Below are 15,378 nucleotides of genomic sequence, written 5' to 3'. Positions count from 1 at the left end.
GCCTCCCCCCTCTCCCTATTTATTTCAGAACCCCCTTCCCTCCCACATTTCTGATGAAGGGTCTAGGCCCGAAAGGTCAGCCTTCCTGCTCCTATGATGCTGCTTGCCTGCTGTGTTCATCCAGCTCTGCACCTTGTTGAATCAGATTTTCCAGCATCTGCATTTCCTACTATCTCTGAAACAAAATTAAACTGTACTTGATTGACCAAGTACTACATGTGAATTATTCTGATTGACAGCCGGAATATGGCTGTTAGATTTAGTTTGCACTTTACATTGCATTAGCAGGACAGTTATATATAAACTGAAATTATTACAAACATGATACAGCATTCCTGTCCATTGGCAAGTGGTTGTAATCCCAGAGACCATCAGGCTAATCTGAATGGAGAGAGAAGGCCCTAGAAACCATTTCTATGTTGGCAAAGAGATAGTGTTGAGTCGGTGGACATATCATTAGATTATTAGCTATTAAGTGTGAGATGCCTTTTTAATAGTGGTTGCTTCTTTTTGCTATCTACAGAGCTGGCGCTAAAAAATGCTGTGACTGTGAGAAAGGTGAAGAAAATAGCGGAGGTAACAGTGTCACTGGGAGCAGTCGTGATGGAGTCACACATCGATAACTTGTTCCTATTATTCTTTGGTCTGTCTGCTACAAAAGTCCTACTAATGAATCAAATACTGTACCAAACAATGTTTCCGGGAATATTATGTTCTATATTGGCTTGTCAGTGAAGATTTGCCCAACCCAATGCTACTGTGCATTTCTTCCAGGATTTTCCAATCGTGGCTCAATGAGAAATAGCACAGTGCGGCAACTTGGGGGCATTTCCATCAGATCATCGTAGACTAGAAGGAAGCTAAAACAAAACCAGAAAGTGGCCTGACTATGAATAACAAAGAAAATTAGGAATGGTACAAGATCTAAGTAAGGGTCATAGAAATTGGCCAAAAATAACCCTCAGCAGATCTGAAGGTTAGGAGTTGTTTCGATTTCAGCAAAGGAGGGCATAGGGATAGACTAGCAGGGGAATTTGAAGTATGAGAGTAAGTTCATGCAAACTGATTAGAAAAGATTCTACAGTTATGTGAAGCTGAAAAGATTAATTAAGACAGTCAGAAACAGGGAAACAAAGAAATGGCAAACCAATGAAATGCATACTTTGGTGTTGCCTTTGCAAATAAAGTCACAAAAAAGTTGGAGAATGCAGAGTCTGGAGAGAGGGAGGAACTGAGGGAAGTTGATATTAGTAATGTTAGGGAAATTGATGAGCTTGAAGTCTGGTAATCCGTAGGGATCAATAATCGACATTGTAGAATACATAAGGAAGTGGCCCTAGAAATAGAGGATGTAATGGTGGCCACTTTTAAAGAAACAACAGATGTTGATAAGTTCTAATGGATTGGAGGATAGCAATTTCAAATTCACTATTTAAAAAAAGAGAGAAAACAGGGAAGTATAGACCAGTTGACATGACATCAGTCGTAGGAAAATGCTAGATTCCATTACAAAAGATTTAGTAGCAGTGTACTTGGAAAACAGTTACAGGATCAGACAGAGTCAGCATGGATTTTCAGAAAGGAAAACATGTTTGAAATCTATGATAATTTTTTCAAGGCTGTAATTAATAGAATTGATAACCAGTTAGTGTGGACTTGGACTTTCAGAAGACTTTTAATAAAGTCCCTCAAAGCACCTTAACATGTCAATTGAAAGTGTATGGGATTGGTGGGGGAATGTATTGAAATGGATGGAGAAGAAGTTGACAGACAGGAAACAAAGAGAAGGAATACTCTTTTTCTGAGAGGTGGCCAGTGACAAGTAAGCTATCACAAGGATCAGTTCTTGGACACCAGCGATTCAGATGAGGGAATTAAATGTACTGTCTTCAGTTTTGCAGACAATATAAAACTATGGTGATGGAATTGGAAAAATGCGATGAGGCCTGGGTGTCTTAGTGCACCAGTTGCTCGAAGTAAGCATGCAGGTGCAGCAGGCAATGACGAAAGGTATGTTGGCTTTTACAGCAAGAGGATTTAAATACAGGAGCAGGGATATCTTGTTGCAATTCTACACCACCTTGGTGAGGCCACACTTAGGGTATTGTGTACAGTTTGATCTTATTTGAGGCTATTGAATGAGTGCAACAAAGGTTTGCATATATGATGCATAAGTTGATGAAGTGGAGTCCCTTCCAATTTTTAAAAGCAAGGACATTGTTGAAATGTTTTACATATGGCTATCAATGGAAACTCGCACTTCTGGTATCACATCTGTCCTGAAAAGGAACAGAGCCCTCTCCTGCAATTGATAGTTTTTCATTGAAAAATTAAAAGTTGATTTGTTCTGAAAAATGGAAGGAAAGATTTGCTTTTATGGAGCACCTTCCGCAATCTAAAGACATCTTTAAAAGCCTTTACTGCCAATGAAGTAGCTTTGATGTACAGTCACTGCTGTAATCCAAGAAACATTGTAGCCAATACGCACACAACACGCTCTCACAGGTGACAATGTGATTTTGACAAGATAATTCAGTTTTGTGATGTTAGTTAAGGGACAATTATTGGCCTGACACCAGAGTTAATTCAAACAAAAACAGAAATTGCTGGAAAAATTCAGCAATTTCTGTTTTTGTTTCAGATTTCCAACATCCACACTTTGCTTTTTTTGACCAGGATTAACCTCATTGCAAAATCTTTTATGCCTACCTGAAAGATATAGCCTCAGTAATATCCTCTCAACAGTGCAGTACTCCCTTAGTCCTACACCACAGTGTCAGCTGATATGTACTCGAATAAACTTGAATTCAAACCCTTCAGAGTCAGAAGCTTTTGTGCTGCCTATTTAGCCACACACTGCAAAGCAAGTAAGACGTCAATGATTTGCTGCATGCAGCGAAATATTGCACAATGGTTCATGTGACCAATGTCATTCCAACAACTTGACAATAAATAGAAGTTCAAGACACATCTAACATTGCTGTCAGATACTGATGCTTTACCCATTTTACCACATCTTAACGAGCTCATCATTTTGTTGTTAGTCATAGCTCTTGTTCGTGCTACTGCTCGGCTGATAATACTATATACCGAAGCACCATCATTCCTTAGAAAGCCTTCAATAGCTTTTTTGACGATCTAGCTAATAGAATTGTTGCTGCTAACCTCTTAAACTATCAATTGCTTGACGAGCTTCATTGTTAACATCCTCATTGTGCTTAAGTGTCATTGTGAATGGTGTCAATAATCAAGGTCGAGCAACAGGACGGCTGTAATTCCCCAGTAGCCATTCATCCATCTTGTTATCTTTCTGGAATACTGCTTCTTGTTATTTGTATTCCAGTTCCAAGTAATGGCAAATATGCCTGCAATATTTAAGTAGAATTTAATGAAGGGCAGTGTGTTGACCACCCAAGAGTTAAGTGGTCTTTACAAGTTCTAGTCCAAACAAATCTTGATAGTTTAAATCAATAGAAAAATCAAACTTCACAATGCGAATTTCCAATCATATCTCAATCTCTGTAACTAATAAATAGATTCATTCTGTTACAATGACTCATGAGCTTTGACTTCAGATTCCAAGTATGGCTTTTGCTAAAATGTCAGTGAATTTAATACAAAGCATTTGTTGTATGAAATAAATTGTAACGTGATATAAGAGCAGCATTACGGCAGAATTATTTCACTGTCTTCCTTATCTTAAACATGGATCCATTGACCCTTATTAGAAAACTGAAGCATATTTTAGTGTTAAGTCAGCTGTATATTCCAGTCTGCATACTTGAAGCTGCTTCAGGCTGTCTTCACTGCAGCATTGTCATATAATTTCTTCATGACAGTCTGCTGCACATAATAACAGAATTTGTCAGACTGCACAGCTGGAGTTAATAAAGAAGGAAGGACAACCATTTACCATCCAAATCTTATTTAATATTTAATGCAAAACACAAAGCTCGTCACATTCAGCACCTGATTTAGAAATAATTTTCAGCTAAAACATTTGAAATCAATATTTTGTTAAATTCTGAATGCTAATAAATCCATGACCTATTTAAGTTCACTCCTTTAATATACAGAATATTAAATTGTTATTTTCTAAATTTTTGCCCAATAAATATGATGATTTTTTTTCCTCACTAAAATGTTTCATTATTGCTACATCAACATTGAACTCTAACCTGACAGGCTTCAGCTCATATTATGTCAAAGTATAGAAAGGAATTCAATTTAATTGACTAAATTTAAATTACATGGGTAGTATTCCAATTTTTTATGTGGCTTTATTGCCATCCATAAAATGGCATTCTCAGAATTAACAATATTTTTATGGCACAGCCACAATTAAACCACTGTATGTACAAAAAATGATAATTTAAATAGTTTGTACCAATCAGTTAAAAAATCAACTGAGACAATTATTCAAAACAGATCAACTAGCTTAAGTGACGCTACAAATTTTGAATCTATACATGATATCCGCTACCAGTGTAATTAATCATATTCAGAGCAGGCTTTAATCAATTTTAGCAGACCAAAGTCAATGGAATAATTTTTTGTCTTCACTGCATCAGAGATAATCTGGTGGAGGGAATGATTCATCCATTTTACTCCTTGTTTGATTTCCGCTATGTCTGTATGACGGAAGTTGGAAGAAGACTACATATAACTGAGCATTGCAGAAGTGAATGCACACAGAACAAGAAACAGGTTATATAACAACAACAAAAATAAATTGACAAGCTAACATTCAGGGAAGGAAAACTGATGATTTTGTATGCATATTATCATTTAGTCTTCTATATGAATGGATGGTGAAATTAGCCCAGATTATCACAGAAAATGAGTTTGTTGAATGTTTTTGTGACAATTTGTTGGAGCAATACATTGTGAAACCAACTTGAGATAAAGTTATCTTAGATCTAGTATTGTTGAATGAATTGGGGTTAATTCATCATGTAGTAATTGATATACTGAGTTATAGTGAATTCCAATCGAATTACATTTTAAGATTCAGAGTGACACACTCCAACTGAAACACTTAAACTCAAACAAACTCATAATTAAGAGGGGAGAACTAGCTAAAGTTAACTTGATAAATAAACAAAAAAGATATGACCGTAAAAAAATAGGAGGAATCATTGAAAGAAAACATTCAAAATGTTTGACAAAGAGACATTGCAGTAGAAAACATAAACTCTGCAAAAAATATTCATCTATAACTCACTCATGTAGTTACACGTGGAATTAGATTAAATGATGAGGCTTATACTCTTGCAAAAACAGTTGCAAAGTCTGAGGATCGTTTTGTTTTGAGAAATTAGCAAAGGGCTACCAAGAAGTTGAGAAGAAGGGGTTAAAAAAGTGAACATGAGAGATAAATAGACACAAATATAAAAATAGATTGTAAGTCATTGAGGAAAAGAATAGTGAAAGTAAATGTTGCTCCCTTGGCAAGAGAGACATGAGAATTATGATGGGAATAAGGAAATTGCAGAAAAATTGAACAAATGGATGACACAAGTATCATGCCAGAAATAGATTGTAACCTCGAGGTTAAAAAGAGTGAATAAATGAAGAATTTTTTTTTTATCAGCAAAAAAAAATTGAATAAACTTAAGAGACTTAAATCTCACAAATTCTGAGTAGCTGATGGCCGATATCCTCAAATTTTTAAAGAGAGAATTGTATTAATAATGTGCCAGCCATGATTTTCCAAAATTCAGGAATGGTCCTATAAAATTGAGAATTGTCAAATATTAGGCCAATTTTTAAGAATGATGGGACAGAGGAAGCAATGAACTAAAGGCCATTCAGCCTAACATTAGTTGTTGAGAAAATGGTGCAATCTCTTATTCAAAAGGCATAACAATGCACTGGGAGAAGCGTAGCATAATTAGAAGTCGACATGGTTTTCCTAAATGGAGATCTGTTTGACAAATTTGTTAGAGGTTTTAGTGATGCATCCTAGTATAGTAGATAAAGGGGAAATTGATGATAGTGGAATAGCTGGATTTCCAAAATGCATTTGATAACGTGCTGTTCTAAAGGTTAACATATAGGAAAAGGAATCATGGAGTTGAAGATAATATATTAACATGGCTAGGAGATCAGAAAACAGGCAAGAAGCAGAGAGAGGACATAAATGGAGTATTTTCAAGCTGTCAACTAATAATTAGTGGAGTGCTGCAAGGATAAGTGCTGAAGCCCAAGCTATTTACAGTCTACATTCATGACTGAGATGAAGAGACAGAGGGTAATGCGTCTAAGTTTGCTGATGATGCACGGTAAGATGAAAAGATAAAGTGTGAGGAGGACACAAGTGGGTAAGGGAATGATAGATGGAATAGAACGCAGCATAGTATGAAGTTGTTTACTTTGATCATAAGAATAGAAAAGGAGAATATTCTTTAAAATGAGTGGGTGATTGTAAGTATTGAAGTCCAAAAAGACTTGGGCGTAATAGTACAGATAACACAGGAAGTCAGAAGGCAGATACAGCAAGCAATTGGAAAAGCCCTAGGCTGAGGCAGTTATCTGATGATGAGAGGCTGAGTAACTTAGGTCTACATTTACTGGAGTTGAGAAGAATGAGAAGTGATTTCATTACAATGTACAAAATTATGAAGGTGTTTTATAAGTTAGAAACTGAGAGATTATTTCTGCTGGTCAGGGGATCTAAAACATGAGGAAAAGTCTTGGATTAAGAAGCCAACAATGTGTTAGTAAAATGAGGAGAAATTATTTCACTCAAGGGATTGTGACACCACGGAATTCTTTACCCTTGAAGGCTGTGGATGTTCCATTATTGAATGTGTTTAAGGAAGGGATAGACAGATCTTTACTCTCACATGGAATGAAGGATTATAGGGAACAGTTGGCACATGAAATTGAAACCAAAGGTCAAACATGGTTATATTAAGGGATGAGCAGGCACAGCGGGCCACATGATAAGAGAATGGCCTAGCAGTATTCGCTGAGCTAGTAGAGAGACCCAGGTAAAGTTTGGGGATGTGATTTGAATCCTACCATGGCAGATAGTGAAATTTGTAATAAAAGTCTGTAATTAAACGTCCAGTGATAACTACAAATCATTGTTGTGAAAACCCATCTGGAAGGAAATTGATAATTCTTTCCTGGTTTGGCTGATATACGACACTAGATTCAGAGCAATGTGGTTGTCCCTGAATTGCACTCTGAAATGGTCTAGCAAGCCATTTAGTTCAAGAAGACAGCTCACCACCCTCTTCTCAAAGACAACTAGGGATGGGCAAAAAATGCCCACATCTTATAATAGAATCCATAAAGTGTGGAAACAGGCCCTTTTGCCCAACAAGTCCACACTGACTCTCAGAACATCTCATCCCTCTGTTGCCCACCTAATCTACACATCCCTGAACACTATGGGTATTTTAGCATGGCCAATCTATCTACCCTGCACATCTTTGGACTGTGAGAAGAAACTGGCGCACCCAGAGGAAACCCACGCAGACACAGGGAGAATGTGTAAGCTCCACACAGACAGTCGCCCGAGGCTGGAATCGAACTGGGGTCACTGGTGCTGTGAGGCAGCAGTGCTAACCACTCAGTCACGGTGCCACTCTAAATCAATTTTTTAAAAGTGTACTCCTGCTATTATTTCTTGTCTTCTTGTATTCCAATTAAGATCGTAAGTGAATTTAGTTGTCAGAATAGTATTCTCAAGAATTTCTTGATGCCCGTTAGTTTGAAAGTTGCTCCAAAGGTTTTTTGGTGCATTATAAATCTCTTCTCATTAAGATTATGTTGAATTAAATTAATAGAAACTTGTATTTTGAAGTCAATTTTAACTTCTGGGTGTGTCTCACTTATGAATTGCGCTGGCAACCTGCAATCTCAACAACAAAAAGACTGGAATAATTTTGATGCTTGTGATCAGGGAGCACCAATGATTGCTTAGCAACAGTATGGTCCATTTTGATTAGGTCAGTGTCTTTTGCAATGGAGGTTCCTGGACTGGAAGCAACGTAAGCCTGAGGGAGTCGCTGCGACCAGGAATAAGGGAAGAGTCCAGGTGCCTGACAATCAGGTTGTTTTTTTGGGACCGCGACAAGTCATACAGATATTATTGTCTGAGCCTTTAAATTACTTAGAAGTCAACTTTGCACAGCCTGTTTAGTTTCATCATAGTTGAGGCTGGTTGGAGCGCATAAGTTGCATGTTGTGACAGTCCTAAAATGATGATGAATTTCAACTTCAATAGAAATAAAAATAGGATCCATGTTTAATGGGGAGTTGAGTTAACATCACATGCTTTATACTGTAGTTGAAAATCAACATTTCTTTCAGAGATTCCATCTCATGCCACTCTGCCTTAATCCTTTATTTTATTCAATGTAATAGATTGCATCGGTGGAGGGTTCAATACTGATCCAAATATTCAGATAGAATGTTCAGCCTGAGTATTAACTGAGTCCATGTTCAAACAAAAACATTAAAAAATTAATTCCCATCAACTCCCAAGTAACATTAAGAGGACTTAATGGATTATAGAATGCAAATATTTAAACTCCGCAAGTGACTATATAATGAACTCATTGATTTTGGTCCTTTTCAAGATTGACATAGACTTTTTGTGTTTTCCTCCTGAGCCATTCATTTCCCATGTTTTTCTACTGAGTTGCAAATTTGGCAATATTAATTTTCAAATCATTAACTGAGTCAACATTTATTGCACTAGATGGCAGTGTCTTCCATATGTTAACAACTCCAATGAAAATAAGTTGTTCCATAAATTAACACCTAATCAAACCCCTTGGTTTTAATTACCTGTTTCTGCAGAAAATGTCCGCAAATATCCACACTGCTGACTCACTTCATTAAACTTGTTTCCTATTCCTTTCAAACTTTTATTAAGTGAGAGCAGATTAGAGCACTTAATCTTGCTTCGTAGTTTAATGATTGTCAATTTGGAAACTTATTTACAGCCGTTTCTTGATATTTTCACTCCTTCTCTCAACACGAATTTCTATTTTTATTCACTAGGGTATTAGAATGAGAGTAGTATCAAAGTGCCAGCAGAAGATAGAGAAGCTTATTAAGTATTAGTTATAGAATCTCTGTCTTCTCTTGTTGGGATAATTCTCTGTTTAGGTGTGCTTCAAGTGCTCATGCCAATTGAGCGAACAGGAAATGAAGAACTGGGATTTGCACACAATGTAATTTTGTTCTCAGAGCTTTGCAGCACTTCAAGCAGCACTCTTTAAGCATGATTGCAAAATCCAGGTTGGCACTGCAATCCAATGCTATGGAGTGTCTACATGTTTGGAAACATAGCTTTTCAAATAAGACACTAAACTAAGTTTTCTCTGTCTCTTCCAGGGAAGGAAGGGAGGAAAGGAGCTTTTTCACCTATCTTCACCAACATCAGTAAAACTATTGCCTGAAAGGCTTGTTTGCACTGTAGCCATTTAACAGGAAAATGAATTCTGAGACTTCAATGTGGCATTTGCTGTACAATAAGAATATGACAGAAGTATAATTACTTTCTGTGTGTCCTTGAAGCAGATTATATGCCTTTTACATTGCAACTATTGGCCCCAACTCTTTTTTGATGGTCTCTCTGCAACATGGAATTGCAACAATGATCATTTATGCTGCAGTCTGTTTCGTTAAATATGAAACATTCAAATTAATGATCCTTTAATAAGTCACTGATGAATGCAGCTGGAAAGGCATGTTTTATCTTTCTTTTACTTAGCATATTGCAGTTTCAGGAAATTATTCCCACTCCTCCAAGTCACATATTAATGTGAGGCCACTGTCATTCATCACACACACAAGCCAATGAACTTTGTGGCTCCATTGACCTACATGATGCCATTGAGAGTGCAATGATATTCCAAAATTCACTGGCAATGAATAAATGAGGACAAAACTTCAGTTTTTGCAGCATAGGCTCCACTTACAAGGTGCTTTGGTTAGAGAGTGACGTGATTTTTGGACAAAACAGATCAGTTGACTTAATATTAATTGTGGCATTTTGAGTGCATAAATTCACTGCTGTGTTTACCTATATAAAGACAATAATTATGTTTCAAAATTGACAGCTTTGGCACTTTAATATGATGTGAGATGCATGAAGGGATATATTGAATAACAGGAATCACAGTATGTGGTTAACCATTGCCATAGTGATGTAGACAGTACATTAAGTTCATTCTGCATCCTGATTTTAATGATCATCGTGTACAACCCATGATATCCATATACCTTTTGACTGTATGCATAAGAAAGGAATTCTGGGCTATTTAAAGGCACAGCAACACACAAGAAAAGATGCAATGTGGGCCCAACTGGAATTGAAGGCAATGTTTATTTGCATCTTGAGGTTTGGTAGAAGCGGGCAGAGAGCATGCACCAACCTACTTTGTTGCTGCTTTGGAGAGTTTGATGCAGGAGATGATAGAGATGGGGATATTTCATTTTTACTACAGGCTTGGAACCCTGCAGGAATCTAAGGATGAGGCCACAGTAAAGCTAAATGTCAGAAATACAGCTGCACAGATCTAGATGCAATCTCCAAGAAGTTCAGTGACGTGACAAGAGTTACCAAGCTGGTGATCTGCATACTTCCTGTCAGAAGTGTGTCCATCACTTCTAGATGCTATTTTCAAATCTTATCTGGTATTTACAAAGAAGTCCAATATAGCTCATATCAAATTCTTTGATTAATGGTGTGGTATAGTATTCTGTGGATGTCAATGAGAATGTGTTGTTTTCCTAGGGTTTGGGTTCAAGACACCTGCTCTGGGATGGAGAAGAACTTGCAGTGAAAGAGAACAGTTCTCTAGTTGTGATCCATGTGGATACCAATGATATACATTGGACTGGGAAAGATTGATTGCTTGACTGACAGAGCCTTAATGTTAAGAATCTCTGGATTATAAATCATGAGCCGGTAAGCAAATTGATGTTGAGATTTGAGCGATGAATATGCAGTTCAAACACTGGTGAGGGAGAAATGGGTTTCAATTAATGGAGGCACTGGCACCTGTACTAGGGAGAGTGGGAGGTGGGCTATTTGGATGGCTTCATCTGCATTAAGATGGGACCAGTGTTTTGGCAATTTGTCTGACAGGGATGGTAGAAAGGGCTTTAATTTTAATAATGGGGACAAAGGATTAAGAGAAAGATGTAGTGGATTAAAAGAAAAGGACAAGGCAAGAGAGCAAGGTAGCTTTTGTGAGTAACTGCAGGAAGAGACAGAGCTTACAAATTTAATTTAATAATGCACCATCAGTTAAGGCTAGATATTGTTTAAAAAAGTAAACAGGTAGAACTAAAGGCTTTATATCTGAGTGGGCATAGCATCTGTAACAGAATAGATTAATTGTCAGCTCAAGTTGAAATAAATATGCTTGATCTTATAGTCATTGTAGAGATATGCCTGTAAGAGGACAAGAACGGGGGGGAAACTAAGAAATGTTTTGAAAATATTTTTGGTGCCTGTCTTCAATATAAAAGGCACAAATAATATTCTGGAAATAAGTGCAAGTCCTGAGGTGAAAGGGAGGAATTAACTCAAAATAATGCCAATCACAAGCGAAAGGCTACTGAAGAAAATAATTCATACTAAACTCTGAAAAGCACCAAGATCCTGATGAACCTTATTGTTGGGTATTAAAAGAAGTAGCTGGCTGACCTCAGTACAATCAGTACAGGAAGGTATCCTAAAAATATGAGCAACAGGTGAAACTAGATATCACATGCTTAGACAGAGTGATCTCCTCCACGTATGCAATACTCCCACCAAAGCAAAAAAGGCATTTTGCTAGCTGCACAACTGAGTACTATAGTATACGAGTTTCAGCGCAAGAGTGATGCCAGGTATATAAGTCCCAATGACTGGCAGACCGTATCTGCTCCTGGACCTAACCCAGGTGTTATTAAATGATCCAAAGTCAAGGTCATGGAGAGGTCATGAAACTGAGCTGCCTCTATTCCATGGTAGTGTCCATGAGGAGGGAATATATAGTAATCACTGGTGGGGATGGCAAGTGTTACACTGCCCCATCACTGGACTGACGTTTTAATGAAGTTTTTTAAAACTTCCTTCAAGATTGATTTCAGATAAAATGCTCCTTCAAGCGCTTATCACTTGTCCATTTATATAATTTTGTTCTTAGGTTTTTTTGATGGGATTTCAAAAGGAAGTAGAGACTCTGTAACAAAAATAGAAATTACTGGAAAAATGCAGCAGGTCTGGCAGCATCTGTGCAGGGACATGGAACTGAAACATTAACTCTGCTTCCTGTCCAAAGAGTCTTTATTTCCTTTTGAAATCCCCTAAAAAAACTAATGGCCAAATTATTTAAATGGACGAGTGATAGAGTTATTGAGTCTTACAGCGTGGAGATAGGCCCTTCGGCCCAAACTGGTGCATGCTGATCAAAACGTCCATCCATGCTAACCCCATCTCCCTGCACTTGACCCATATCTTTCTAAACCTTTCCCATCTATGTATTCATATAAAACCGGCTGAATTTTTCCAGCAATGTCTCCTTTTGTTTCTGATTTCCAGCATTCACAGTTCTTTGTTGTCTTTTTTCCTGAGTCTGTAGATGTCCAGCTCCTGACTAAAGCCATTCAGAGTTGTAGAGTCATGCAGCACGGAAACAGACCCTTTGGTTCACTTGTCCACACCAGCCAGACATCCCAATCTGACGTAGTTCCATTTGCCAGCATTTGGCCCAGATTCCTCTTAACCCTTTCTATTCATATATACATTCGGATGCCTTTTAAATGTTGTAAATGTACCAGCCTGCACCACTTCCTCTGGCAGTTTATTCTATACATGCACCACCCTCTGCATTAAAGAGTTACCCCTCAAGTCTTTTTTAAATCTTTCCCCTCTATCCTAAGCCTACACCCCTAGTTTTGAACTTCCCTATCCTAGGAGAATCCTTGGTTATTCATACTATCTGTGTCCCTCATGATTGTATAAACATCTATATGATCACCCCTCAGCCTCCAATGCTCCAGGGAAAAAAGCCCCAGCCTGTTCTGCCTCTCCCTATAACTCAAACTCTCCAGTCCTGGCAACATCCTTGTAAATCTTTCCTGCACCCTCTCAAGTGCAGTATTCTAAAGGTGGCCTCACCAATGTCATGTACAACCACAACATGACATCCCAACTCCTACACACATTGTTCTGACCAGTGTAGGCAAGCATGCCAAATGCCTTCTTCACCACCCTGTTTACCTGCAACTCCACTTTCAAGGAAATATGCACCTGCATATCTAGGTCTCTTTGTTCGGCAATGCTCCTCAGGGCTATATCATTAACTGTATAAGTCCTATTCTGGCTTGTCTTACCAAAATACAACATGTCACATTTATCTAAACTAAACTCCATCTGCCATTCCTCAGCCCATTGGCCCATCTGATCAAGGTCCCGTTGTACTCTGAAATAATCTTCACTGCCCGCTACACCACCAATTGTGGTGTCATCTACAACCCTACTAATCATACCTCCAAAATTCACATTCAGATCTCTTATATAAATGATGAAAAGCAGTGGACCCAGCACCGATTCTTGTGGCACACTGCTGGTAGCAGCCCTCCAGTCTGAAAAACAACCCTCCACCACCACCCTCTATCTTCTACCTTCAAGCCAATTTTGTATCCAATTGACTAGCTCCCCCTGGATCCCATGAGATCTAACCTTACTAACCAGTCTGCCATGCGAACCCTCTTAGAAAAGTTGCACTCAGCTCCAATGACAGTTCTGATGCTGTGGTGGCTCAGGCATGCAGTGAACTGTGGTCAGATTTGACATCCGTTCAGGCAGAATTCCACATTTCCCTAAAACCTCCAGGTCCTCAGCTCCAAAATTTGAGTGGTGTCCTGAAAATTCTCTTTGAGTCAATCCACTCTGTGTGGAAAGGTTTCTTGTGTGGGCTCTTGCTGCATACTCTTCTGCTCAATGTCCTCATCAAACATCCAAACATACCATGATGGCCCATCTTGCCATTCAAAGGTAGCAAATGACCCCAGTGGGAGCCTCATTACATGGGAATATTCCCCTTTACCATCAGGGATATGGCATAAAATATGTTTCATAGGACAGCACTGTGCAATAGATGCTTAAAATACTTAATGAACTCACAGGCCATTCATATGTTTTGTGGCCTGAGAACTCTTTTTTTTTCCAGGTATACACAAATTGCGTGAGATTACAGAACCTTCTTATTCCTCGAAATCCATAATCTTTGGCTGCACTTCAGCCCCATGCTCCTTATCTTTGTTCAAGTGGCTCAGAAAGAAGCTGACAAGTTGGAGGATCTTAGAGCTGGCCAACATTGTCATGAACAGTTCCAGATAGCGGGACATTAAGGGGGTCATTAGACTCAATTACATGCCCCTCTTCCATGTTTATGTCTGCTCTAGATGGCCCTGAAGAGGGATCACATGCCCACTGTTATGCTTGAGGCCTTCTGCAATTAGTGGATAGAGCAGGGGCTGGAGTACATCATCCTACCACCAAAAAAAAATTAAAATTTAAATTTGATGAGTTTCCTTTGACTATTTGCTTTGGGTTATAGTGTTTCTTTAAGGGGCTACCACGTATTCCTTTAGGTTATTTGTTTTCTTGCTGTCATGAGTTATTCAAAATATATTATTCAAAATTGTATAGAGAGAGAGAGATATGCAGGTTTCCTGTAATTTCTATGGCCTTGAGAAATGTCTTCCTTTATTACTTGCAAAGTGTGAGCTTTCAGCCCCTGTTCCAATATCTCAGGAGCACTGAAAGTTAGTGTGGTAGCGAGAAATTTGCATCTCTTGCTATCATCATAATTGCATAATAACTTCAAGTATTGAAGACAAAAGATTTCCTATAGAGCGTTCAGTTTGGAAAAGAGAATGGTGCCAGACTGGCAATATTTAAATTAAATATATTTCACTGCCTCGCTTTGAGTAAGGAAATGGAAAGCAACATGGATTGACACTGCAAGGAAATGGAACGTTTTTGCCTCTCTCGCTTTCTCAATCTCAGCAAATCAGAACCGGTGAGATATTTCTATTGACTGAGAAATCAAGGTTTAATGCTTTGTCATTCTTGAGGATAATTGCTTGGTGTTACAGAGCTTAAACCTTTCTAAAATGAAACTGGAAATAATTCAATTTCTTGTTTCCTTTAGGCATTGTTTACATCCTGCAGCACTGCCATTGGGATGCAAGTTTCACATTGTCATCATAAAGATTCTGAAAACACTGTAATGGCCTTTATCTTACTGTCTATAATAGATTCCCCTACTTACCTTCTTTGTAAGATCATCACCTATGCTTCTGTGATAGTAGGAACTGCAGATGCTGGAGAATCCGAGACAACAAGGTGCA

Source organism: Rhincodon typus, chromosome 1 (genome assembly GCF_021869965.1).
Source record: "Rhincodon typus isolate 14 chromosome 1, sRhiTyp1.1, whole genome shotgun sequence".
Lineage (NCBI taxonomy): Eukaryota > Metazoa > Chordata > Chondrichthyes > Orectolobiformes > Rhincodontidae > Rhincodon > Rhincodon typus.
This window is presented reverse-complemented; position numbering follows the sequence as displayed.